This window comes from Eubalaena glacialis, chromosome 18 (genome assembly GCF_028564815.1).
Source record: "Eubalaena glacialis isolate mEubGla1 chromosome 18, mEubGla1.1.hap2.+ XY, whole genome shotgun sequence".
NCBI lineage: Eukaryota > Metazoa > Chordata > Mammalia > Artiodactyla > Balaenidae > Eubalaena > Eubalaena glacialis.
In genome coordinates this window covers 60,210,681-60,238,530 of record NC_083733.1, presented here as the reverse complement: position 1 = coordinate 60,238,530, position 27,850 = coordinate 60,210,681, and the positions used below count along the sequence as shown (strand labels likewise).

The 27,850-nt window shown below is 45.7% G+C and overlaps 1 protein-coding gene and 1 pseudogene across 1 annotated transcript in view; one reads left to right on the top strand and one right to left on the bottom strand.

Annotated features, from left to right (window-relative positions):
- The window catches only part of OPA3 (outer mitochondrial membrane lipid metabolism regulator OPA3), a 44,896-nt gene that overhangs the window by 3,674 nt on the left and 13,372 nt on the right, over positions 1 to 27,850 (top strand). The gene's annotated exons all lie outside the window — the stretch shown is intronic.
- LOC133078615 (barrier-to-autointegration factor-like) lies at positions 10,755 to 11,025 on the bottom strand (annotated as a pseudogene).

Below are 27,850 nucleotides of genomic sequence, written 5' to 3'. Positions count from 1 at the left end.
ATAGTGTCCCGCAATCTGGGGTTTTCTGATTGCTTCCTCTGATTTGATTCACGTTCAGCATATTTGGCAGCAACACCACAGAACACCTAAGGACATCACCTCAGGGGGCTCCTGATGTCTGTTTGTTCCGTCATTTGTGGCGGTAACTTGGATCCCTTGGTTAAGGTGGTGACTGCTAAAAGAACCTTTCCTTTTCCCCTTAGTAATGAATAAGCAGTAGATTTGTTTGAAAGGTAGTGGCGGCAGGATTTCCTGTGGATTGGGTGTGGCAGGCAGACTGGAGGAGGGGCAGGCTGGACAGAAAGTACTAGGAGCTCAGTGGGGGACAGGTTTGGTTGGAGATGCTTTTCGACGTTGGTGTGCCCTGACTTCTCATATTCACACTTTTTATTTTTAATTAATTTACTTATTTAAAAAATTTTATTTTATTTTTGGCGGCGTTGGGTCTTTGTTGCTGTGCGCGGGCTTTCTCTAGTTGCGGTGAGCAGGTGGGGGGGGCTACTCTTCGTTGTGGTGTGCGGGCTTCTCATTGCGGTGGCTTCTCTTGTTGCGGAGCATGGGCTCTAGGCGCGCGGGCTTCAGTAGTTGTGGCACGTGGGATCAGCAGTTGTGGCTCGTGGGCTCTAGAGCGCAGGCTCAGTAGTTGTGTTCCTCCACGGCATGTGGGATCTTCCTGGACCAGGGCTCGAACCCATGTCCCTTGCATTGGCAGGCAGATTCTTAGCCACTGTGCCACCAGGGAAGTCCCTGGCTAAGGTTCTTTTGACACAGTAGGGTAGGCCTAGCTGTCGGTCTCCTCACAATAGGGACCGGAGAGGTAGGTGTTTCTGCCTGAGAAAGAACAGTAAATGCAAGAAGCATAAATCATCGATGATGCACTGTGTTGGGGAGACAAAGATCTTTTTCAACAAAGATTTCTGGGGGAGAGAAAATAAAAGAGGTTGGTGATGCCAGGAAGGTTGGGGCCACTCATGCAAAGTGCACCGCTGATGCTGCCAGGGGAACTGTGGGAGGTCTCTGGGCAGTGGGAAAATTCCAGTTGGTTTCCACTTATTCCTTTGGAGAACACTGGTCATTTTTCCAGTTTGCTACTCTGGTAGGCAGAATAATGGCCCCCCAAAGATGCCCACATCTTAATCCCAGGAACCTGCTGAATGCGTTGCCTTACACAACAAAGGGGACGTTACAGATGTGATTGACTCAGATATTTGGTGATTGGGAGAGTAGCATGGATTATGCAGGTGGGCCCAGTGTAATCACAAGGGTCCTTATAGGTGAAAGAGGGAGACAGGAAAGGGACCGATTTGAAGATGCTACCCTGCTGGCCTTGAAGATAGAGGAGGGACCGTGAGCTCAGGAATGCAGGCGGCCTCTAGACGTTGGGAAAGGCAAGGAAACAAATTCTCCCCTAGAGCCTCCAGAAAGGAACTCTTGCCTGCTGACACCTAGAGTTTAGCCTAATGAGAACCGTTTTGGACTCCTGACCTCTGGAACTGTAGAGAATAACTGTGTGTTGTTTTAAGCCAGTGCATTTGTGGTCATTTATTACAGGAGCAATAGGAAACTAATATGGTCATTTTTACAAGTTTTGGCTTTGGAGTTGGTTTCAGTTTTCTTTTGCTACAAAGCAATCTGACCTACAGTTTAAGGACTTTACACAGTGACCGTTTTATTTTTCTCTCACAGTTTCGTGGTTTGACTGGGCTAGCTGGGCAGTTCCTCTGCCAGTCTTGCTTGGTAGTCTCTCAGGGGGTTTCAGTCAGAGGGCGGCTGGGCCTGGAGTCATCAGGAGGCTCTACTGGGATCTTGGAATGGCCAGTTCCTTCCCTCCGTCTCAGTGTTGTCTCAGGACCTCTGTTCTCCACGTGGTCTCGCCTCTCATGGTCACTCAGGGCCCCCAGGAGCTAGATTTCCATGAGGGAAGAAGCAGAAGCTGCAGGCCATTTCAGGGCAGGGCCTGGATCCACACAGCATCACTTCCAGCACACGCTATCGGTCCAAGCAGCTCTGGCACAGACCAGAGTGAGTGTGAGAGGCGACCGCACAGGGCGTGATGCGGACAGTCACCAAAGGCAGTTTGCCACAGAGTAGACACTCTTGGCTTGGCATCTTGGAGCCACTAATGAGCTGTGTGACTTTGGGCAAGCAGCTTGACCTCTCTGAGACTCCAAATCCATGTTTATCAAATGAGGGTGATGATAGACCTCACCTCCCAGGATTCTTGTGGGGATCCAAGAGCCAGTGGATATCAAGGTCTGGCCCAGAGCATGTGTATCTGGTCGTTAGTGCTGGCTGTGATAATCTGTTCTTAGCATATGTGGGCATTACTGTCCAGAGGCTGAAAACCCTGCTTCCAGATAAAGGCTTCCTGCACTCAGCTTTCTGCTTTGCCATTTGCTGTGCATCCCACGCAAGTCACCCCGCCTTTCTGTACCTCGGTTTCCTCCTCTGCACAGTATAGCACTCACCTCCATAGGTCTGATGGGAGGATCTGTTGCGTGCATGAATACCCTCAGCGCAGGCCTGGCACGTTCCAAGTTCAGTGACTTAAAGTGAACTGAGTAACTTAGTGGGGCGGAGTGGTCAAGAACCCGGCCTCTGGAGCTGAGCTGCCTATGTGTGAATCCCAGTTCTGCCATTTTCTATGTGGCCCCGGGGCAGTTTTTTTTTTTTTAATTAATTTATTTATTTTTGGCTGCATTGGGTCTTTGTTGCTGTGTGCAGGCTTTCTCTAGTTGCGGCGAGCGGGGGCTACTCTTCGTTGTGGTGCGCAGGCTTCTCATTGCGGTGGCTTCTGTTGTTGCGGAGCACGGGCTCTAGGCGCGCGGGCCTCAGTAGCTGTGGCACGTGGGCTCCAGTAGTTGTGGCTCGCGGGCTCCAGAGCACAGGCTCAGTAGTTGCAGTGGTTGTGGTGCACAGGCTTAGTTGCTCCGCGGCATGTGGGATCTTCCTGGACCAGGGCTCGAACCCGTGTCGCCTGCATTGGCAGGAGGATTCTTAACCACTGCGCCACCAGGGAAGTCCCTTCTGGGGAAAGTTATTTAACTTCTCTGGTTAAATTGTGTCTGTAAATTATATCATTATAACTCATATTCCATGAGTTAATATATCCATAAAGCATTAAACAGTGCCTGGCTCTTAAGTGCTGCATAATTGTTTGTTGAATGTATAGAGATGTCAGGCACCATTATTATTTTGATCATCATCGTCATCTTAACACTAAACTTTCTAGTGCGTTCCTTCTCTGGTGGCCTGTTGCAGCCAAGCAGTCAGTACTTCAGGCCTCTAGGTGGCGTTGGTCCCTCTTCCTCAGTCAGACCTCACAGGCTTGCCCCAAGCAGAAGGGTCTGGGCTCTCCCATGAACATTTCTAACTAGCACGGGGCAATTATTATGTTTGTCTGGTCAGAAGCTGGGATTGGAGTAAAGAAAAGTGAGAAAGTCAAACAGAGAGAGGGCAGTGTGGCTGAGTAGAGAGCCTCCTATGACCTAATGCTTCCTAAAATATTTAAAGCATCCTTTGAAATGAATGGTGGTACCTGCAATGAAGAAAAGGGATTCCTCCCAGAGCAAGGAGAAAGCAAGAGCAAAGAGCCGCGGAGGGGTGGGAGCACTGAAGCCTCCTGATTGTCTGGGGACATTGACAGATTCACATGGCCGCGGGGACAGAGGCTGTGCTTTGGGAAAGTTGGACAGAGGACCGCCTTGTGAACAGCCAGGTCCTGGGGAAGGTACCCCTCAGGGGAAGTGTGAACTAAAACAAATCCCATCCTGCAAAGGCACACAGCCTTACATCTAGGTAGAGACTGAAAAAGTTTTCCTCTGAGAATTGGCGGCCACTGACTGTCCCTCATGTGGGTTTGAGGCTTAAATTATACTCTTTGAAAGGTCCTGGAAACAGTAGGCTGAGAATGAACCCAGATCTGTGTGCCCCTAAGTACCTGGCCAGGACAAACATAAACCCTCCCTGGAGGAGCCCCACCCTCTGCCTGGGCCTTGGAGAATTCCTTCAGGTAGAGTTCCGGCACACATGAGCTCATGATAAAAAAATTATCTGCCGTACAGAGAAGCAGGCACCATGATCGAGAGTCAGCAGACACAAAATATGGCAGGTCAAGACCCGCAAACATTGTGGACGTGGGAATGATCAGATATGGATACAAAATAGCTCTGTTTATATATGAAAAGGATAAAATAGGACAGATATAAAAACACGAATGAGTACATCAAAAATCACCAGGAAGTTGGAAAAAGAGCTAAATAGAACTTCGAGAAGTGACAGATATAACAACTGAAGTTCAGAGCTCAACAGAACTAAAGAAACACCAGCCTAAATATAGCTGCTAAGAGGATTGGTGAGCTGAAAGGTAGATGCCCTAAAGGGAAAAATGTGAGCTTTGTGGCGTGCTCCCCTCAGCTGCCCAAGATCCTGGTTGGATCCACCTGGGGAAGGAAGGGCTGGACACTTTATTTTTTTATCTATTTTTTATTTTTTTGGCTATGCCACGCAACATGAAGGATCTTCCCCAACCAGGGATCAAACCCGTGCCCCCTGCGTTGGGAGCATGAAGTCTTAACAACTGGACCGCCAGGGAAGTCAGGGACTTTTTTTTTTTTTTTTTTAAATTTATTCAGCTGCGTTGGGTCTTAGTTGTGGCACGCGGGCTCTTCATTGGGGCACACAGGCTTCTCTCTAGTTGTGGTGTGCGGGCTCCAGAGTGTACGGGCTTAGTTGTCCCACAGCATGTGGGATCTTAGTTCCCTGACCAGGAATAGAACCCGTGTCCCCTGCATTGGAAGGCGGATTCTTAACCACTGGACCACCAGGGAAGTCCCCATTTTTATTTTCAATATTCTCCAGACAGGATCCGCATGTGCATGAGTGCTTGAAAACCACTTCCCTGGAGTCTATTTATAATCTCCAGAGCACCACATCAGTTATGTTACATGACAGCGGGCTGCTGTTGGTGACCTCCAAACAGTTTTATTATGCTCTCCTATCAAGGAAACATTCTGACAGTTCTCCCCTAGTATGAATGTATGTGTGTGTGTGTGTGTGTGTGTGTGTGTGTAATATGAATGTGTATACATAGTTATTTAGGAGTCATAAATTGTACTGACATATATTACTGTGAATATATTATGTGCATTTAAAAACATTCAAAAATTGGAAGAGATGAAATTAATATTTTATTTTTCGAAATTAATATTTTAATAATAAAGTTTTAATTTTATGTATTCATAGCCCTCCAAATATTTTTGCTCTCACTAAAAATATTTTCTTATACAGGCATTGTTAATGCATTTGGAAACTCTCAGTGTAACCATCTTTGAGAGTCGTTTTGACATTCTTTGTGCACGGCTGTCACAGCTGGCAAAGTCCTAACTGAGCTACAGACCAAATGAGAGAAGTGTGCCGTCAGCTGAATTTAATCCCCCTGCTCAGCTTTCATTCCCACCCTAAATACGCAGAGGCGTTTGTTGGAATTTTCTGGTGCTGGCCTTGTTAAATCTTCAGTCCTTTGTTTCTGAGCAGGACTCTTTAAGACGCCCTGTGTGAGGACTTGATTTGCAACCTGAGAATGTCCCCGGGAATCAATTTGCCCAGGCTGCAATGCGCTGAATGGACAGGAGAGGGCGCCCGTGTCAGTCCTTTAGCCTTTAGGTCCAGCGCCTGAGGATGCTGGCACCTGCGGCTGAGGGGCGCTAGAGGGCTTCTCTGTAGTCCATCTGGGTGTGTCTCTGTATGCCTAGTAAAGCTTAATTTCTTCTTCTTTTCCTCCTCTCCTTCCTTTCTCCTCTTCCTCTTCTTTCCCTTCTCTTCTCTTTCTTCAAACCAAACATAACCCGGAAGTTGATATTTTCTTCCTATGCTCCAGAGAAACACCTTGTTCACCCCTCTTTGTTCACCTGTCCTTGAGACTCCTTGGTCTACCCCAATGTTCTCGGCCTCCCAGGATGTGCTTCTGTCTCTAACTAGGGTCTTACCCCTCGTTTCTAACTTCTTGGTTCCTCCTTTGTTCCTGCTGCCCTGGCTCCAGCTGACCCCACCTCAGACCCCTAAGCCTCCACGTAGCTGGTGATTTCTTCAGAGCCCCCCACTCCCGCTCTTTCCTCAGTGATCTTCCGGCTTCCAGACCCACCTCGGTCCTGCCTTTGATGAGCACACAGCCACAGCAGCTACCTTCTACCGAAGGCCTAGTGTGTGCTGAATTCTGTGCTGCGTGTGTTGCCATTTTTATCTCTTTTCTTTTTAAAATTGAATCAAATTTTTATTTTATTTTGGGGTTTTAGGGGTTTTTTCCTCTGAAGTTTTTTGGGGGGACTTACTAAATTTACAAAAGTAATATATGCTTATCGTGAAAGAAAGAACAAGACACAAATCAGTTTGTGCTCATCTGTGATTAATCGAAAACCCAGCCAATAAATCTTAACCAAATCTTAAGTCTAAGGGATGTTTATTGTTGGTGGAGGAAGGTGGCTTTGTGGTTGTTTGGTGGCTTGGTGATGTTATTAGGGACCTGAGGACTCTTTCTGTCTCTACCATCTTGGTGTTCAGGCAGTAACTCCCCTCAAGGCCTCAAAGAGGCTACTGGAGCTCCAGGCATCGTACCTTTATACTGCAGTGTCCAAAGGGAGAAAGTGTGTGTGTGTGTGTGTGTGTGCGTGCACACGCGTTTATATGTGGGACGGGGATTCTAGGGAAATGAGAGAAAGCTCTTCAAGGAGACAAATATTCTCCCAGAAGCCCCCAGGGGACTCCCCTCACCGCTAATTGGCCAGAATTTAGTTACATACCATCCCTTGCTATATGGGAGGGCAGGGTGGTGAATGAATATAGCTTCTAGACTAATGGCAGGAGAGGATGGAGTTAATAAGACAGTACAGAATGGTATAAAGTAGTATTAATAGTAATGAGCGCTAAGGTTGTTGTAGTCTTTCTGTATATTAATTTATTCTCCCCACACCCCGTGAGGTAGATTGCCATCACTAACATACTTAAACAGATGAAGAAACTCAGCAGAGCTGTTAAGTAACCTGCCTGAGGGCACACAGGTGCTGAGTGGTAGAGCTAGGACCAGATTGTCTAGTTTTAGTTTGCACTCACCGTGCATAACCCCATTCCCAGTCTCTGCAGGCAGCCATGCTGAATCTCCCACTAGACAGTTAATTCATGTACAAGCCTTGAACGCACCAACATCCCTGCCAGCCAGGGATTATGATCCCCATTTTGAAAAAGAGGAAGTGGAGGTGCAGAGAGGTTGAGAAGCTTCCCCGAGCTCACACAGCATGTAAGTAGCAGGGCCAGAACTTGAATGCAGGAACACCCGACTCTAGAGCACACTAAGCTCTTAGCCTCGTTAGCTGCTTCCCTTGTGCCTCTTATTTTTTATTTTTTAATTTATACTGGATGTTTATTTATTTATTTATTGGAGTATAGTCGCTTTACAATGTTGTGTTTGTTTCTACTCTGCAGCAAAGTGAATCAGCTATACGTATACATATATCCCCTCTTTTTTGGATTTCCTTCCCATTTAGGTCACCGCAGAGCATTGAGTAGAGTTCCCTGTGCTGTACAGTAGGTTCTCATGAGTTATTTATTTTATACATAATATCAATAGTGTATATATGTCAATTCCCATCTCCCAATTCATCCCACCCCCCTTTCCCCCTTGGTATCCATATGTTTGTTCTCTACATCTGTGTCTCTATTTCCACTTTGCCTTGGAGCAACTAAGCCCATGCGCCACAACTGCTGAGCCTGTGCTCTAGAGCCCACGAGCCACAACTACTGAGCCCACGAGCCACAACTACTGAAGCTCGCACGCCTAGAGCCCATGCTCCTCAACAAGAGAAGCCACTGCAACGAGAAGCCCGCGCACTGCAACGAAGAGTAGCCCCTGTTCACCGCAACTAGAGAAAGCCCACACACAGCAACAAAGACGCAACACAGCCAAAAATAAATAAATAAATTTATTAAAAAAAAGAAAAAAGAAAGTAAATATATTACATGTTAGGTGGTACTAAGGGAAAAATGAAACAGGGAAGAAGAAGGATTAGGTGTAATGGGAGAAGGTATTTGCTCTATTAGAGTGGGTTTAGGAAGCCCTCCCTGAGGAGGTGATTACAGAGACTTGAGTAAAATGAGGAAGTATGGATGTTTGGAGAGTAGTGTTTCAGGCATAAGGTACAGTAAGTGCAAAGGCCCTGAGGCTAGAGCATGCCTGCTGGGTTCCAGGAACAGTGAGGAGGCCTGTGTGGCTGGGGCAGAGGGTGATGGGAAGAGTAGGAGGTCAGAGGTTAGAAAGGAAACCACCAAAGCTCACTCCCCAGATACCCTCCAGAGGTGTTCTGTGCATAACCAGGTGTACTGTATGCATATGTGTAACTCACATAAAAGGTTGTGTACTGTTCACCTCGTTTTGTGCCCTATTTTTTTCCTCTTTAACTACATAACCTTGAAAATTCATCCCACATTCTTTTTCGTAGCACTTGGTACTTAGTGTGGTCGTACCAGGCCCCTGTTGGTGGACATTTAGGTTATTTCTGGGTTATGCTCTCCCAAAGAATGCTGCCTTCAGTGTTCCAGTCTATGTGGCACTTGGCAGGCAGCCTTCATGCTGTTGTATGTGAATTTACCCCAACTACCCGCACTCCTGCAAGGAGAGTTTTAAGGGAATCCTTTCCAGAGCTCTAGCTTCACCTGACTTGCCTGAGGAATCTGCTGGGTTTCCTCCCTCCCTCCCTCCGTCCCTCCCTTCCCTCCCTTTCCGATGGCTCTGCTCCCAAGAAAAGAAATTATGGGAGAAGTATGAAAAGAAAGGCAAATCGCCTCTCCCTTCTTGGTGATGCATTGCCCCAGGTATAAAAACAACCAGCATAACAAAGGAACAATTTGAAATATTGATGGCAGGAATGCTTTCCCCAGTCCACCTTATTAAGGCATGCATCTGTGGTCAAAATTTACTTTTTATGCTTAATAGTTATATATTAAATTGTGTAATATATGCTGTTTTGATCAGTGATATACTAATAGTAATTGTAAGAGTGACTCAATCTTAGAGAAAAATTTAAGAGCACGAGGAGTGAAAATTTTGATTTTAATTTATAGGCACATTTTTTGTTTCAGAGAAATATAATAGGACGTTTGAGCATAAAAATGTTAGGATAAAATTGTGTAGAGAAAGTAGAATGTAGATTGAACATCAAGAGAGTGAGGAACAATGCGAACACTGTTAAAGAAGAGCTGCTTGGTGTATCTTTAAAATGAACCGTGGTAGGTATAACATTTGTCTGGCTCTTTAGTCCTTTGCATATGCTTAAAAAAGTGATGCAATGGATTTCTTTTAAAATTCATTATCTGTCATATGCCAAAAGTCAAGTTCTTTGCAATAATTTAAACTTAGGATGAAAAAATGGATATGAAGACCTCAAAGTGTATAAAGAGGGTGCATAGTTTTTCCAAGATTTGTTGAGAGTACACAGAAACCATAAGATGCTAATTTGGCTCCCACACAAGGGTGTCTCCCTGTAATTATTCCTGAGTATGTGTCTGTGGGTCCTGGGTATGGGTCTGTGGGAGTGTGAGCTGTGGTTTGGGGACACTGTCCAGCTGCCTCCACCTTCTCCCTCCAGCAGCAAGGTCCCCTCCCTCTGCCCGTGCACAGGGCTAGTATCGTTGTTGATCTTTGCTAATCTGAGAAGTGGAAATCAATTTCTCATTTTAGTTTTAAATTGCATTTCTTTGTGAACAAAGTTGTACGTCTCTTCATCTGTTTAGGAGTCATTTGAATTTTTCAGTGATCAGTCTGGAGCCTTGGCCCATTTTTCTAGCAAGTTGTTGGGGGTCTTTGTCTAATTAATTTATAGAAGCTCTTTTGATAAGAAAATTAGCAAATTTTTTTTCCAGTATCGTCATTTGACTTTGTTTATTGTGAGATTTGTTTGGGTTTTTTTTGCCATGTAAAAACTTTTCCTTTTTTTTTTTCGTTTAGTCAAATCTATTCATCTTTTCTTTTATGACCTTTAGGTTTTGTGGCATCCTTAGAAAGACTATCCCTTTCTAGATTACAAATGATTTCTCTCACATTTTCTTCTAGTAGTTTTATTTTTTTATTTTTTGTTTTTCATCACCTTTATTGAATAGTGAAAGGAAAATTATCTAAGGACTCTGAGGACAAAAGGGCTTCCATCATTGTCGAGGAAACACAGAGATGTTACTATAACATCATTTGTCCATTGAAGGTCTCAGCAGAAATCTCGGGGCTCCTTGGCAGCCCAGGTTCTTACAGGCCACTGAGTGTCAGATCTTCTGCCACCAGAAACTCAAAGAAAGAATGAGATAATCTTCTAGTAATTTTACAGTCTTATTTGTGTGTGTGTTTCAGTCTTTGATGGATCAGGAATTTATTTTGGGTGTTAGGTGTGAGGTAGGGATCCATCTTCCCCCAGCTGCCCAAAGGCCATTGACCTTATTGACTTAAAAAACTTTACAAGGACAGTAACCGTTCTGCCAAAAAGAGCTGACTCAAAACTTGGCAGGGAAAGGAGAAGGGAGATGCATGCAAGGCTGAGAATTCCAAAAAAGTTGAAATGATGAGGGGAGAGAGCTCCCAAAAGACCCTGGAGAATACGGGAGGTCTGCACGACCACAACAGTCTTTTCCCTTGGAGAGGATGGGGGAGGAGTCCTCACTTGGCTGCAAACTCTGGAGACTCAGTGCTGGGGCTCGGGATCAGGGCTCCCCAGAGAGCATCACAGGAAAGCGTCGCACCACTCTCACAGGCACCCGAAGCAGTCCCGGGACTGCTTGGCGTTGGCGCCGCATGTGTCCTTCAGCCATTCCCGGAAGAGGTCTTCATCTTTCTTTAGCACCAGAAGCTAGCCAAGAACCACATAGGCCTTGTCAAAGCCCCTTTTCCTCCAGCTTCTTGCCCAGGACTTTGTCAGTGCCGGCTAGGCTTCCCACTGGCTTTTTCCCCATGGGCTCTGCCACGAAATCTCAGTGCTTGTGGGAGGTTGTCATCTTTTAAATATTCTTTTTTTTTTTTTTTAATTTTTATTTATTTATTTATTTATTTATTTATTTATGGCTGTGTTGGGTCTTCGTTTCTGTGCGAGGGCTTTCTCTAGTTGCGGCAAGTGGGGTCCACACTTCATCGCGGTGCGCGGGCCTCTCACTGTCACGGCCTCTCTTGTTGCGGAGCACAGGCTCCAGACGCGCAGGCTCAGCAATTGTGGCTCACGGGCCTAGTCGCTCCGCGGCATGTGGGATCCTCCCAGACCAGGGCTCGAACCCGTGTCCCCTGCATTGGCAGGCAGACTCTCAGCCACTGCGCCACCAGGGTAAATATTCTTTTTTTTAAAAATTTTATTTTATTTGGCCATACCACAAAGCATGCGGGAATCTTAGTTCCTTGACCAAGGATCGAACCCGTGTTCCCTGCCTTGGGAGCGTGGAGTCTTAACCACTGGACCACCAGGGAAGTCCCGGGAAGTTGTCATCTTATTCAGGCTTAATCCGCAGCTCCAGTCCCCGTAAGGGCTTCTTCCGCCACCCGACTCTCCCGCCGATACCTCAGCCCACTCGGGATCCATCTTATTTTCTTTCCTAGTTGTCTGTCCAGTTGTCCCAACAGCATTGATTGAATAAAGCATCTTTTTGTCACCAAGCTGATACGTTTTTATACCTCAGACTTTTCACTTTTGGTCTCGTTCTTTCAACATATCTCCCATGAGCATCTTCTCTATACCTGTGCTGAGTGCTGGGGACACAGGGGTGAAACAAACCCTGTCCCTGCCTTGTTTTATTCATCCCTATCTCATCCATGCATCCAGCACTCCCCAGAAACTTCTCTGTGCTGGGTCCTGTGCTGAGCAGTGGTGGGGACACAGCCCTGCCCTCATGGGTCTCACAGTTCAGAGGGGAGACAGGCCCTTCTCCAGACGATCCAGAGTGGTCAGTGGGTCAGTGCTGGGCTGGGGAAGCCTGGAGGGGACCTTAGCCAGTCTGTGGGTTTGGGGAGGGCTTTTGGGAGAAGGGGATATAGCAGAGCTCAAGGAGAAGTGAGCCAAAGTGGAAAGAAAGAGGCACAGGTAACAGCATGTGCAAGGGTCAAGGTGTGAGCGAGGGGAATCAGCCGAGGCTGCTGGGGCTGAAATGTAGACGGTGGGGCTGAAAGTGGCAAGAGGAGAGACTGGATGGCCATCCAAGGACAGATCACACAGGGCCATGTTAATACATTTGGACTTGATCCTGAAGGCAGCAGGGACAATATGTCATGGTGACAAAAGAAATCAAGGACAGCAAGGAATTAATTTGCTGTATTATTTTTCAAAGAAAGTTGATTTCTGCTTATAAAAGTAACAGCTGTTCAGTGCAGAAGACCTATCTAGCCTCTTTTCTGTGATGTTGGCGTCCTGTTGTATATACACATTCATGGGTACACACTTCTAGGAATTTCCCCCTCAGTGCTCCTTGAAACTCCTGTCTCTCAGTATTTGTCAAGAAGGAGTGATGACCTCACTCTGAACTCCTCCCTCAACTCTTTACAAGTGGCAGAATTGTAAGCTAATGGTCAGATGCAGAAAAGCTCCGGAAGTATATAGCTTCAGGCTCAGCTAGATTCAGGAACTCAGACAATTCCTGGAAGGCACAGTCCGATCCCTGGGCCCTGTGTTTCTCTGTGCTGTCTTCTTTCTCAGGCAGTCTCTCCCTTTGGGGATCACATGGCCTCAGTAGCTCTGGGTTCACAGCCCACTCACTAAGCAACACCAGAAGAAGGAGAGGGCCTCGTTCCTGAAATTCCAGGAAAAATCCCAGGGCTGAATGCCAACATCTAAACGTGAGGGTAGGATCGGTTTTACCTGAACAACATGAGGGAACATTGAGGGGAGGGCCTTCCTCAAAGGAGAGTCAGGGGAAGTTTCCAGAAAAAGAGAAGTGGCTGCTGGGCAGATACCCACTTCACCAGGGCTTTAGAGGGAGAGAGAGGAGGGGTCTCTGTGTTCCTGAAGAGAGGAGAGGGGGCCTGGGAGCCACCGGGATGTCCTTGGCCTAGATCTTTCCCATCTCCCTGGATTACCAAGGTCACAGCTGAGCAGAGCCCCTTTCTGTACCTCAGTGGAAGGTGTGACCTCACTCTCATCAACTCCAGCTGGGGCCGCTGGGGTTTACTCTTGACCTCTGTGCATTGGCCAGCAGCCCCAGGCGAGAGGGTCAGACGTGTTTTCAGCATGGCGCCCGCCCCCTTGGCTGTTCCTGGAGTCCCCCTGCTTCACCCTCTGCGGCTTCCTGTCAGGTTGGGGAGGAGTTCTGGATGTCCTCAGCTTATCCCCACTCTCAGAGGGACTGGTGCATGCCATCCGAGTCTCTCCTAGTTCAGCTGCCTGCACCCTGGCCCCCCCCCAGACACACCCACCCATGGGTGCCTAGGTCTCCTTCCCGCCGGCTCTGTCAGTTGCCTTTCAACCGTCTGCTTCCGGCCTCTGGGCCTGCCCTGACTTGCTCCCCTCCAGGCCGCTCCTCCCTCTTCCCTCTGTTCTTGTGGCTTCTGGCTTCTTTCCACCTGATTGCCATCTTAGTGGGGCTTGAGGGAAGAGCAGAGTATTTCATCTAAACAGGTTTGGCCACAAATCCTGGGTCCAGGATTATTTGTTGAATTTTTGGAAAAAATTTTAATTCTCTGTTTCATTTTTGGTTTTTGTTTTTAAGTTCACATGGTTTAAGGTTCACAAGAGTATGTAGGAGAAATTCTCCCTCTACTTCTGTTGCCCAGGCACCCTGTTCTCCTCCACAGAGGCAACCACTGTTATCTTGAGTATTTTCCAGAAAAAATAAAAAACAACTATGCATTTCCAAGCAGATGCTGATATGCAACGCCCCCCTCCCCTTTTTTTTTCCACGGATATAGCAAATAGTATACACTGTGCTGGTCCTCACTGCTTTTCACTGACCATGTTATATGTTATCCTGGAGAGAATTATCTATCAGCACATAAAAAAACTTCCCTACTCTTTATTTCAGCTGCCGACAGAATTATTGTAATTTATGAGACCGTAGATAGTCCTGTAGGGTCTTTCCTGGCTTTTTTATTGTTGTCGTAAACGGTGCTGCAGGACTAACGTGCCAGGCAAGCCTTTCACACCTGCATGACTGAAATCTGTCATCCATCCCCAAAAGCAGAATTGCTGACTCAAGGGTGTGCAAAAGATTTCCACTGGCAGCCACGAATGTTCGCGAGGGTCCATTTCCTCCCAGTCTTGCCACCTGGAGGCTATTTCTTTTTTTATCTTTTTACTTTTAGCTCAGTGTAGATTTACAGAAAAGTTGTAAAAATGGTACAGAGTTCCTGCAGACCTTTCCGTCAGCTTCCTTCCATGATAGCATCTTATATAAACACAATACAGGGGGCAAACCCGGGGAATGAACACGAGTGCAGTGCTGGTAACGTAACCACACACGTCATTCACATTTCACCAGTTCTTCCTCCAAAGTCCTTATTCTGTCCCAGGATCTCATCCAGTATCCTGAATTAGTTGTCATGTCTCTGTAGTCTCCTTTAATCTGTGATAGTTTCTCGGTCTGTCTTTGTCTTTCATGACCTTGACCCTTTGGAAGAATACTGGTTAGTTAATTTTGTACGCTGTCCTTTGATCTGCGTTTGTCTGATGCTTTCTCACGATTGGAAAGAAGTTCCACATTTTTGGCAAACATACCGCAGAACCAATGTTGTGTGCTTCTCCGTGCACCACGTCAGGGGGTTCATGATATCAGCCTGTCTGATTTCTGGTCATATTGACCTTGGTCACGTGGTCGAGGTGGTGTCTGCTAGGTTTTTCCAGTATAAAGTTAGTATCTTTCCCTTTGCAGTTAATCTAATTTTGAAATGTATACAAATACCAAATCATTAGGTTGTACACCTGAAGCTAATGTAATACTGTATGTTAATTATACCTCAATAAAACATAAAATGAAATAAATCTCTTGGGGAAGACATTTTGAGACTATACAGATAGGCTGTTTCTCCTCAAACTTCTGCCCACTAATTTTAGCATCATCTGTGGATCTTATCTGCAACAGTTATTATTGTGGCATTTGTCCAGTGTTGATTTTGTCTTTCCCTCTTTCCTTCTCCATTTATTTTATTTTATTTTATTTATTTATTTATTTAGTTTATTTTATTTTTTTTTATTTTTGGCTGCATTGGGTCTTTGTTGAGGTGCGCTGGCTTCTCATTGCGGTGGCTTCTCTTGTTAGGGAGCACAGGCTCTAGGCACGTGGGCTCAGTAGTTGTGGCTTGCGGGCTCTAGAGCGCAGGCTCAGTAGTTGTGACACACGGGCTTAGTTGCTCCGCGGCATGTGGGATCTTCCCGGACCAGGGCTCGAACCCGTGTCCCCTGCAGTGGCAGGCGGATTCTTAACCACTGAGCCACCGAGGAAGTCCCTCCTTCTCCATTTATTAATTGGAAATCTACTGTAGGAAGAGCTCTCCCTTCTTCTTGAGGGCTGTTTTTACCAGTCATTCTGCAGTGAGGGAAAAGGGGGTTCACGGAGGATGTGGAGATTGGATCCAGGCCTGGCCTGTCTCCAATCCTGTGGTCTTGGCATTCGCAGGAGGAAAGAGGACCCGCTGGGTATTGCTAACGGTGACCTCATCTCCCAGGCCTGGAGGAGCACACCCCACTGTATCTTCTGTCAGCTCCCCTGTACCACACCGGGTGAAAGCTTTTCAATTTTGAGATTCAGCAGCCCCAGCCCAGGGCTAATTATAACAACGACAGTGGATGCCCTGTGTGGAAACCTTCTTGATGGATGTCACACACCCTATGGGTAAGGATTATTATTAAACCCTTTTTATAAAGGGGGAAACTGAGGCTTCTACAGGGAGTGTCGCTGGGCCTCCAGCCTTCGAACCCCTGAATCCCAGCACTAACTCCTTTTTTTAAATAAATTTATTTATTTATTTATTTATTTAATTTATTTTTGGCTGCATTGGGTCTTTGTTGCAGTGCACGGGCTTCTCATTGCGGTGGCTTCTCTTGTTGCAGAGCACGGGCTCTAGGTGCACGGGCTTCAGTAGTTGTGGCACGCAGGCTCAGTAGTTGTGGCACACGGGCTTAGTTGCTCCGTGGCGTGTGGGATCTTCCCGGACCAGGGCTCGAACCCGTGTCCCCTGCATTGGCAGGCGGATTCTTAACGGCTGCGCCACCAAGAAAGCCCCACCAGCACTAACTCTTAAAACATCAGGTTATCCTGCATGAGGGAGCCAGAGGGAGTATGTCCCACCTTCATCTCAGGCCAGCAGAGGGAGTTGGAGACCCCGTGGCCCTTGAGAGCGTCCTGTTCCTGGAGAGGAGATTTCTCCCCTGTGCTGGGCACCCAGCTAAGAACCAGACAGCTGCTCAGTTCACCTGTTATATTCAGGGCCCATTTCCACATCAGCCATAGAGAGCTTTCATCATTTCTGAGAGCCACTGCATCATCAGGGTTCACCTACAGGATAGATAAAACCCTCCAGCTCTTTTAGAAGAAAGGATGTTTCTCAACATTTTATGATAAACATTTCCAAACATACAGCAACATTAAAAGAGGTTTACATTTGAACACCCACATATCCACCACAAAGATTCTCCCAGTAACACTTTAATGTACTTTCTTTACCACATTTTGATCCATTAGTCCATCCCTCTATCCATCCATCAGTCTATCTTATTTTTGACGCATTTCAAAATAAATTAGGCAGAAAGCAACTTAATACAAAGAATGAGGCTTGCACAGTCATCAGAAGGGCTATAGGAAATGCCTCTTGGCTAGGCTTCCAGGAACAACACTACACAACTGACCCACCAGAGGAGCTGCTGCCTCTGAGGCTGCCTACTTGATTTTTCTGTTGAAGAACGCATCAATTTAATGCCATCCAGGCGCCAAGAAGCCATGACACCCATGAAGTTGGTGATAGGACACTGGAAGTTCACCTTGGGAAACCCTGATGTCCCTAACCTACCTTCGCCAGCAGAACCCGTGCAAAGCTGCAGCTGGGGGACCTGTCTCACTCATGTCTCCTTGCAGATCCTGGGTGATGTGTCTCATTGGCCAACTCTAACTCACATCCTGGGCCCACGGGGCTGGGCAGTCGGGGAAGTACCCTTTAGAGCTCTGCAGCCTCTCGGTATAGGAAAGCCCAGTCACAGGGGACTGTTACATGCACAAACTGGAAATCATCTACTTCTGGCAGTTGAGTTGTTTCCCACTTATTACCACTCTCAACCTCACTGCCAAGAACATCCTTGAATGCCCAGCTTTCCCCTCTTGGATCTGTTGCCTCTCTGGTGTTAGGACCAGGGGACAGGCCTGCAGCTCAGAATTGCGAGGAAGGAGAAGGTACAGAGAGGAGTTTCTGCACCATCTTTGGGGTGAACTCAGCAAACTGGGGCCTTCAGCTCAGTGTGTTCACTTGCTAACAGAAAGAAATCTCCCCTGCCACAAGGAGAGTTCTGGGTAAGGGGTTCCAGAACTGCATGCTTCATCTTCCCTGGCCATTGGGCCATCATCCTTTCTCCCCAGCTAGAGCTGGAGGCTTCTCGAATTAGGTCTGTTTTGCAGACAAGGAGCCCAAGGCCCAGAAATAGGAAATGTCTTACTCAAGATCACACCGCAGGAACCTGTGGCCCATAACTTAGATTCTTGGAAAGAAGAGGCCACTGGGTGACTCCAGGCCGTGTCCTCAAAGTGAAGGCTCAGGAAGGAAGAGGAGGGAGTCAGGGGTAGGGGACGATGCCTTCCCAGAGTCTAGACATTCCTCCTGTTGCATTTCCTGCATTTTTCCTATTCTGCCTTGGATTTGTCCTCGGGGATGACCAGGGACTCCTTTGTCTCAACTGAGCAGTCCCGATGGAAGGAGTAGTAGCGCCCACAGCAGCTCCACGTGCTGTCCTTGAGGTCCGGGGCCATGCTGTCTCCACTTGGGTCACCTGCACATCGCCTGGGGACCCGAAACAGCTCAGCCTGGGCAGAGCTGGGTGGCGGGGCTCCCTGCCTGGGGGTGCCTTCGCCCCCTCCCCTCCTCACTCTAGTTCAGCTCTTATCCCCCTTCTGGGGACTGCCGCTCACCTCCCGTGGTGTTTGTCCCTTCAACCGGCTAACGCCTGCTCCTCTTCCTTCCTGCCTGGCTTTGTCTATCCTGTTCTTTTTTATTCTCTTCTGTTTGTTTCAGTTTTTAATGGCTTTATTGAGGTAGACTTGATACACAATAAACTGCACATATTTAAAGTATACAATTTGATAAGTTTTGATAGACATGTACACCCGTGAAACCATCACCACAATCTAGAGAGTGAACATCTCCATCACCTCCAAAGTATCCACATGCCCCTTGTAATCCCAGCCCCTGCCCTTGACTCCCCGATCCCCAGGCAACCACTGATCTGCTAGAGAGTAGCTTGCATTTTCTAGAATTTTATATAATTGGGATTATACAATGGGAATTTAAATTTGTTTTCTTTAAAGAGAATCTGGTCATCATACGCCACGTTGATTTTGCAGCTTATGATCATAGATCTGCAGATGAAAACTCCCGCTTGGAAGGCTGTCATACCCACAACCCACCTCACTTGTTCGCCTCCCCTCAGAAGATCCCAGCCTTCACACCTCCTCACCCCTACACTCACCCTGGGGTTCTTGGCTCAGGGAGGACAACCCGTTAAGAGAATGACCACAGCAGGAGACAGAGGAGAGAAGAGTGAGGACTGGGTGCAGTGGGCCCCGGGTGAGGTCGTTACCGGAGAAAGTGAGGAGCAGGGTCCTGCAGCTGAAGCGGGCCCTTGGCCCTATTACACTGGCTGCTGGCAGGGCCCACTGCCCTGCAGGGTTCTCCTGGCTGGCACACACCCACTCTGCAACAGCGAAGCTTCCCAAAAAAGATCCAAAGGCTCCTCAGATGCCATCTGAGATACCTCCTGATTAATTTCCCAAGAACCTGTCTTCCCCAGGAGGATTATTCAGGTGACCTTGTCACATGGCCATAAACCTTTGGGTCACCAAATGGTGTCATGCACCACTCATGTGCCTCTCACCCTAGAAGTCACCCGTAAACTCCCCTCATGAGTCCTGATGGTCTTGAGGGTCAGCCCCTCAGGGGTGGCTGGTGCTCAGGGTGCACCCCTGGATGGCTGAATGCAGAGCAGGTCCCTGGCCTGGCAGTTGAAGGAAGCTTCCCCCTAAATGGACCAGGCATGTGGGGGGCAGGGTGCATTGCTCTGGTATCCAAATCTTTCTATAAATCCATACTTCGTTTCTTGGAGAAGAAGGTGATGGGCTTCCCTGGTGGCGCAGTGGTTAAGAATCCGCCTGCCAATGCAGGAGACACGGGTTCGAGCCCTGGTCCGGGAAGATCCCACATGCCGCGGAGCAACTAAGCCCGTGCACCACAGCTACTGAGCCTGCGCTCTAGAGCCTGCGAGCCACAACTACTGGAGCCCATGCACCACATCTATTGAAGCCCGCGCGCCTAGAGCCCGTGCTCCGCAACAAGAGAAGCCACCGCAATAGAAGCCCATGCACTGCAACGAAGAGTAGCCCCTGCTCGACACAACTAAAGAAAGCCCGAGCGCAGCAACGAAGACCCAGCACAGCCAAAAATAAAATGAAAAATAAACAAATTTATGAAAAAAAAAAAAAAAAGAAGGTGAGAGTTACTGTTTTCGTTTTCTTCAGATAAATACCCAGAAGTGGAATTGCTGGATCATATGGTAGTTCTATTTTTTTTTTTTTTTTTTAAATGGCACATATTGGGGATTTTGAATCCTCATAGTGCTTTTTTTTTTTTTTAATTTAATTAATTAATTAATTAATTTATGGCTGTGTTGGGTCTTCGTTTCTGTGCGAGGGCTTTCTCCAGTTGCGGCAAGCGGGGGCCACTCTTCATCGCGGTGCGCGGGCCTCTCACTATCGCGGCCTCTCTTGTTGCGGAGCACAGGCTCCAGACGCGCAGGCTCAGTAATTGTGGCTCACGGGCCCAGTTGCTCCGCGGCATGTGGGATCTTCCCAGACCAGGGCTCGAACCCGTGTCCCCTGCATTGGCAGGCAGATTCTCAACCACTGCGCCACCAGGGAAGCCCCTATTTGTTTTTTTTTTTTAGGTGAATATTTAATTTTAATTATTTATTTATTTTTGGCTGTGTTGGGTCTTCGTTTCTGTGCGAGGGCTTTCTCTAGTTGTGGCAAGCGGGGGCCACTCTTCATCACGGTGCGCGGGCCTCTCACTATCGCGGCCTCTCTTGTTGCGGAGCACAGGCTCCAGATGCGCAGGCTCAGTAATTGTGGCTCACGGGCCCAGTTGCTCCGCGGCATGTGGGATCTTCCCAGACCAGGGCTCGAACCCGTGTCCCCTGCATTGGCAGGCAGATTCTCAACCACTGCGCCACCAGGGAAGCCCCTATTTGTTTTTTTTTTAGGTGAATATTTAATTTTAATTATTTATTTATTTTTGGCTGTGTTGGGTCTTCGTTTCTGTGCGAGGGCTTTCTCTAGTTGTGGCAAGCGGGGGCCACTCTTCATCACGGTGCGCGGGCCTCTCACTATCGCGGCCTCTCTTGTTGCGGAGCACAGGCTCCAGACGCGCAGGCTCAGTAATTGTGGCTCACGGGCCTAGTTGCTCCGCGGCATGTGGGATCCTCCCGGACCAGGGCTCGAACCCGTGTCCCCTGCATTGGCAGGCAGATTCTCAACCACTGCGCCACCAGGGAAGCCCCGATAGTTCTATTTTTAAGTTTTTGAGGAACCTTCATACTGTTCTCCATAGTGGCAGCACCAGTTTACAGTCCCACCAACAATGTACATGGGTTCCCTTTTCTCCATATCCTCACCATCACTTGTCATTTCTTGTCTTTTTGGTAATAGCCATTCTCATAGGTGTGAGATGATAGCTCATTGTGGTTTTGATACATTTCCCTGATGATTAGTAATGTTGAACATCTTTTCATGTACTTGTTAGCCATCTGTATGTCTTCTTTGAAAAAATGTCTATTCAGATCCTCTGCCCATTAAATTGAATTGTTTGGTTTTTCTGCTGTTGAGTTATATGAGTTCTTTATATATTTCAGATATTAACCCTTTATCAGATGTATGATTTGCAAATATTTTCTCCCATTCCATATGTTGCCTTTTCATTTTGTTTATGGTTCTCTTTACTGTGCAGAAGCTTTTTAGTTTGACTTGTTTATTTTTGCTTTTGTTGCCTTTGCTTTTGGTGTCAAATCCAAAAAATCATTGCCAAGACTGATGTTAAGGAGCTTATCACCTGTTTTCTTCTAGGAGTTTGATGGTTTCAGACCTTACATTCAAGTATTTAATCCATTTTGAGTTAATTTTTTTATATGGTGTACAATAGTGGTCCAGTTTCATTCTTTACATGTGGCTGTCTAGTTTTCCCAGTGCCTTTTATTGAAGAGACTGTCCTTTCCCCATTGTATATTCTTGGCTCCTTTGTCATAAATTAATTGACTATATATGTGTGAGTTTATTTAGGGGCTATTTTTTTAAATTAAATATTTATTTATTTATGTATTTGGCTGCGCTGGGTCTTAGTTGTAGCATGCGGGATCTTTAGTTGAGGGATGTGAACTCTTAGTCATGGCATGTGGGATCTAGTTCCCTGACCAGGGATCGAACCTGGGCCCCCTGCCCTGGGAGTGTGGAGTCTTAGCCACTGGACCGCCAGGGAAGTCCCAGGGGCTCTCTATTTTGTTCTCTTGATCTGTTATCTGTTTTTAATGCCAATACCATACTGTTTTGATTACTATAGCTTTGTAATATAGTTGGAAATCAGGGAGTGTGATGCCTCCAGCTTTGTTCCTCTTTCTCAAGATTGCTTTGGCTATTCAGGATATTTTGTGGTTCCATACAAATTTTACAGTCATTTGTTCTATTTCTGTGAAAAATGCCATTGGTATTTTGATAGGAATTGCATTAAATCTGTAGATTGCTTTGGGTGGTATGTACATTTCAATAATATTAATTCTTCCAATCCATGAACACAGACTATCTTTCTATTTATTTGTGTATTCTTCAGTTTCTTTCATCAATGTCTTAATAATTTTCAGTGTACGCATATTTCACCCCCTTGGTTAAATTAATTCCTAGGTATTTTATTCTTTTTGATGCAGTTGTAAATGGTATTTTTTTTCTTAACTTCTCTTTCTGCTAGTTTGTTATTAGTGTACAGAAACACAACAGATTTCTGTATATTGATTTTGTATCTTGCAACTTTACTGAATTCATTTATTAGTTCTAACAGTTTTTTGGTGGAATCTTTAGGGTTTTCTAGATACATCATGTCATCTGCAAATAGTGACAGTTTTACTTCTTTTATTCCGGTTTGGATGGCTTTTATTTCTTTTTCTTGCCTAATTGCTCTGGGTAGGACTTCCAATACTATGTTGAATTAAAGTGGTGAGAGTGGGCATCCTTGTCTTGTTCCTGATCTCAGAAGAAAAGTTTTCAGCTTTTTATCATTGAGTATGATGTTAGCTGTAGGCTTGTCATATACGTCCTTTATTGTGTTGAGTTACTTTCCCTCTATACCCACTTTGTTGAGAGTTTTTATCATAAGTGGATGCTGAATTTTGTCAGATACTTTCTCTACTTCTATTGAGATGATCATATATATGATTTTTATCCTTCATTTTGTTAATATGTTGTATCACGTTGATTGATTTGTCATCCTTGCATCCCTGGAATAAACCCCATTTGATCATGGTGTATGATCCTTTTAATGTATTATTGAATTTGGTTTGCTAATATTTTGTTGAGGATTTTTCTGTCTATGTTCATCAGGGATATTGGCCTGTAATTTTCTTTTCTTGTGGTGTCCTTGTTTGGTTTTGGTATTAGGGTAATGCTGGCCTCATAAAATGAGTTTGGAAGTGTTCTATCCTCTTCCGTTTTTTGGAAGAGTTTGGGAAGGATTGGTATTAATTCTTCTTTGAATGTTTGGTAGAATTCACCAGTGAAGCTGTCTGGTCCCAGACTTTTGTTTTTTGGGAGGTTTTTGATTACTGATTCAATTTTCTTAGTGGTCATTTGTCTCTTCAGATTTTCTATTTCTTCGTGATCCAATCTTGGAAGGTTGTGTATTTCTAGGGATCTATTCATTTCTTCTAGGTGGTCCAATTTATTGGCATGTAATTGTTCATATAGTCTCTTATGATCCTTTGTATTTCTGTAGAATCAGTCGTAACTTCTTCATTTCTTTTTTATTTATTTATTTATTTTATTTATTTATTCTTGGCTGTGTTGGGTCTTCGTTGCTGCACACGGGCTTTCTTTAGTTGTGGTGAGTGGGGGGCTACTCTTCATTGCAGTACACGTGCTTCTCGTTGCAGTGGCTTCTCTTGTTGTGGAACATGGGCTCTAGGCGCGCGGCTTCAGTAGTTGTGGCGTGTGGGCTCAGTAGTTGTGTCTTGCGGGCTCTAGAGTGCAGGCTCAGTGGTTGTGGTGCAAGGGCTTAGTTGCTCTGCAGCATGTTGTATCTTCCTGGACCAGGGATTGAACCTGTGTCCCCTGCACTGGCAGGTGGATTTTTTTTTTTTTTAATTTATTTGTTTTTGGTTGCATTGGGTCTTCGTTGCTGCACGCGGGCTTTCTCTAGTTGTGGTGAGCAGGGGCTACTCTTTGTTGCGGTGCATGGGCTTCTCATTGCGGTGGCTCCTCTTATTGCAGAGCATGGTCTCTAGGCGCACGGTCTTAAGTAGTTGTGACTTGTGAGCTCTAGAGCGCAGGCTCAGTAGTTGTGGCACACGGGCCTAGTTGCTCCGCGGCACGTGGGCTCTTCCTGGACCAGGGCTTGAACCCATGTCCCCTGCATTGTCAGGTGGATTCTTAACTACTGTGCCACCAGGGAAGCCCCTCCGCCTTCATTTCTGATTTTGATTTCTCTCTCTTTTTTTTTTTGTTGGTGAGTCTAGCTAAAGGTTTATCAATTTTGTTTATATTTTCAAAGAACCAGCTCTTGGTTTCATTGACCTTTTATATTGTTTTTTTAGTTTCTATTTCATTCATTTCTACTCTGATCTTTGTTATTTCCTTCCTTCTACTAACTTTGGGCTTCATTTGTCCTATTTCTGGAAGTTAGGTTGTTTATTTGAGATTTTTTTTGTTTCTTGAGGTAGGTGTTTATCATGATGAACTTCCCTCTTAGAACTGCTTTTGCTGCATCCCATGAGGTTTGGTATGTTGTTATTTCATTTTCATTCATCTCATACTATTTTTTAAAATTTCTCTTCTGATTTCTTCATTGACCCATTGGTTGTACAATACATGGTGTTTAATCTCCACATATTTGTGAATTTTCCAGTTTTCTTATAATTGATTTCTAGCTTCATATCAGTGTGGTCAGAAAAGATGCTTGATATGCTTTCAGTCTTCTTAAATTTGTTAAGGCTTGTTTTGTTGCCTAACTTATAATCTATACTGGAGAACATTCCGTGTGCACTTGAGAAGAATGTGTATTCTGTGGCTTTTGGGTGGAATATTTGGCTTGGACAAGTCTTCTAAATGTATTTGTGTTTTAAAAATTACATTAATTACTAACGTTGTGAAAGGAGTATGAGTACTTAGTTTAAAGAGTCAAATATATCTATGATTTATGATAAAAAGAAGAAAACTGAACCTTTTCCACCTCAATTCCTGTTCCACACAGGTAAACAGTTTAAATGTTTTAGCTGTTTTTTGGTATTTACCACCATATTTCTAAAAATTGTTTCCCCATTTTTAAATTTTATTTTATTTTTTTGACCATGCTGCACAGCATGCAGGATCTTAGTTCCCTGACCAGGGCTCAAACCCTCGCCCCCTGCAGTGGAAGCATGGAGTCTTAACCACTGGACCGCCAGGGAAGTCCTTATTTCCCCATTTTTTATTACCTGTTGACTTCTTATTATGGAAGGTAAGGATTTAGTGCTTTTATTCTCCCCCTCCCATGTTTTAAAAAGCACTCCCCTCTCCATAGCTAACGTATTTAGCAGTTCAGTATTTAGCATCTCTGTCACAGGCCTTTCATCATCCCAAGCTACATAAGTAATAGGTAGATAATAGGTAGTGTAGTTATGATGACTCACTGCTCACATTTGAATGATGGCCCATATTAGGAACACGTTCCCTTTATTTTACAAGGAAGCAGCCATTGTGTGCATGAAGGTGTGTTTCCAATACTGGGGGAGAGGCCCTTGCTCCTGTCTCATGTCCTTAAACTCCCAAGGCGCCTGGCCTCTCTCCCCCCGCAACCCCCGCCGGCCCTGTCCTTGTCTTAGCAGCACGGTTTCATGAGGAAACAGATACATTCCAGCCAAATGCAGTCTCATGTGCAGGAAAACACTTTCACAATATACACAGACCTCAGAAATATTGCCAGTTCTATTCCAAGGCCACCACATAAAGCAAACCCCACAGTAAAGTGAACAGCACAATAAGGCAGATGACAAATTTTTGAGTGTGGTGATGAGTAGAGCCAGGTGAGAGGGAGCCATGCCAGGGGTCCATGGCTACCTCCCAGGGGCTTCCACAGATCAGCCCTCTCACTGAGTACCTGTTCTCTGCCCCATCCAGGGCTGGGGACACTGCAGCGACCAATTCAGCTCCAAATCCTACCTTCATGGGGCGCATAGTCCAGTTGGGGAGATAGACTTGTCACCACACAGTGATGGCCCAGAGCGGTCAAAGCTAGGGCGGGGATCAGGGAGGAGAGGATATCTGAGTTGGGATACTCTGTGGTATGGAGGATGGATCAAAGGGAATGAGACTGGAGATATAGAGAGGAGGCTGAAAACTATTCTTTGTAGCCCTAGGGCATAGAGCTTAGACCACTGGGTAGGACATATTTCCAGGAATAAAATTCCACACAGGAGTCAGGAAGAGGATGCTAAATTAACATTTATTAAATTGAGCAGTTTCTCTTTTAGTCTTTCATTGCCATTCTCCCAATCCTGCCAGTTGGGTAGCCCCAGTTTACTGATGGGGAAACTGAGGTACAGCTTGCATATCCAGGAAGTGACAGAGCCAAGATTTGAGTCCAGGTCTGTATGACTCCACAGGCCTTGCTGCCGTTTATTAAGCCTGGCCCTGAGTGAAAAGTTTTTGCGTGAACTCATTTAGTCTTTTCAGCAGTACTATCCTGTAGGAGGGAGGGTCCTTATTTTGAAGATGAATGAAGGCTTAGAGAAGAATACGCCCTTGCCCACAGCCAAATGGCCCAACTTGGACTCAGTGTCTCCTCCTCAAGGGCACAGGCAGAAGTGAAGGTAGCAGACCCACGCACCTACAGTCAATTCATCTAAGATAAAGGAGGCAAGAATATACAATGGAGAACAAAACAGTCTCTTCAACAAATGGTGTTGGGAAAACTGGGCAGCCACATGTAGAGGTCAGAGTAGAACATTTCCTCACGCCATATACAAAAATAAATTCAAAATGGTTTAAAGACCAATCCCACTACTGGGCATATACCCTGAGAAAACCATAATTCAAAAAGAGTCATGTACCACAGTGTTCATTGCAGCTCTATTTACAATAGCCAGGACATGGAAACAACCTAAGTGTCCATCATCGGATGAATGGATAAAGAAGATGTGGCACATATATACAATGGAATATTACTCAGCCATAAAAAGAAACGAAATGGAGTTATTTGTAGTGAGGTGGATGGAGTTAGAGTCTGTCATACAGAGTGAAGTAAGTCAGAAAGAGAAAAACAAATACAGTATGCTAACACATACATATGGAATCTAAGGGGGAAAAAAAAGGTCATGAAGAACCTAGTGGTAAGACGGGAATAAAGACACAGACCTACTAGAGAATGGACTTGAGGATATGGGGAGGAGGAAGGGTAAGCTGTGACAAAGTGAGAGAGTGGCATGGACATATATACACTACCAAACGTAAAATAGATAGCTACTGGGAAGCAGCCGCATAGCACAGGGAGATCAGCTCCGTGCTTTGTGACCACCTAGAGGGGTGGGATGGGGAGGGTGGGAGGGAGGGAGACACAAGAGGGAAGAGATATGGGAACATATGTATATGTATAACTGATTCACTTTGTTATAAAGCAGAAACTAACACACCATTGTAAAGCAATTATACTCCAATAAAGATGTTAAAAAAAAAAAAAAAGACCTAAATGTAACACCTGAAACCATAAAACTCCTAGAAGAAACACTCTTTGACATAAATCGTAACAACATTTTCTTGGACCAGTCTCCTAAGGCAAAAGAAATAAAAGCAGAAGTAGGACTTCCCTGGTGGCGCAGTGGTTAAGAATCCACCTGCCAATGCAGGGGACACGGGTTCAATCCCTGGCCTGGGAAGATCCCACAAGCTGCGGAGCAACTAAGCCCATGTGCCACAACTACTGAGCCTGTGCTCTAGAGCCCATGAGCCACAACTACTGAACCCACGTGCCACAACTACTGAAGCCTGCACTCCTAGAGCCCGTGCTCTGCAACAAGAGAGGCCACCGCAATGAGAAGCCCATGCACCGCAATGAAGAGTAGCCCCCGCTCACCACAACTAGAGAAAGCCCACACACAGCAATGAAGACCCAACGCAGCCAAAAATAAATAAATAAATAAAACAAAGAAATTTTAAAAAAATAAAATAAAAGCAAAAGTAAATAAATGGGGTCTAATTAAACTTAAAAGCTTTTGCTCAGCAAAGGAAACCACTGACAAAACCAAAAGACAACCTATGGAATGGGAGAAGGTATTTGCAAACAATGCAACCGACAAGGGGTTAATATCCAAAATATATAAATGGTTCATACAACTCAATATTTTTTTAAAAAACTCAATCCAATCAAAAA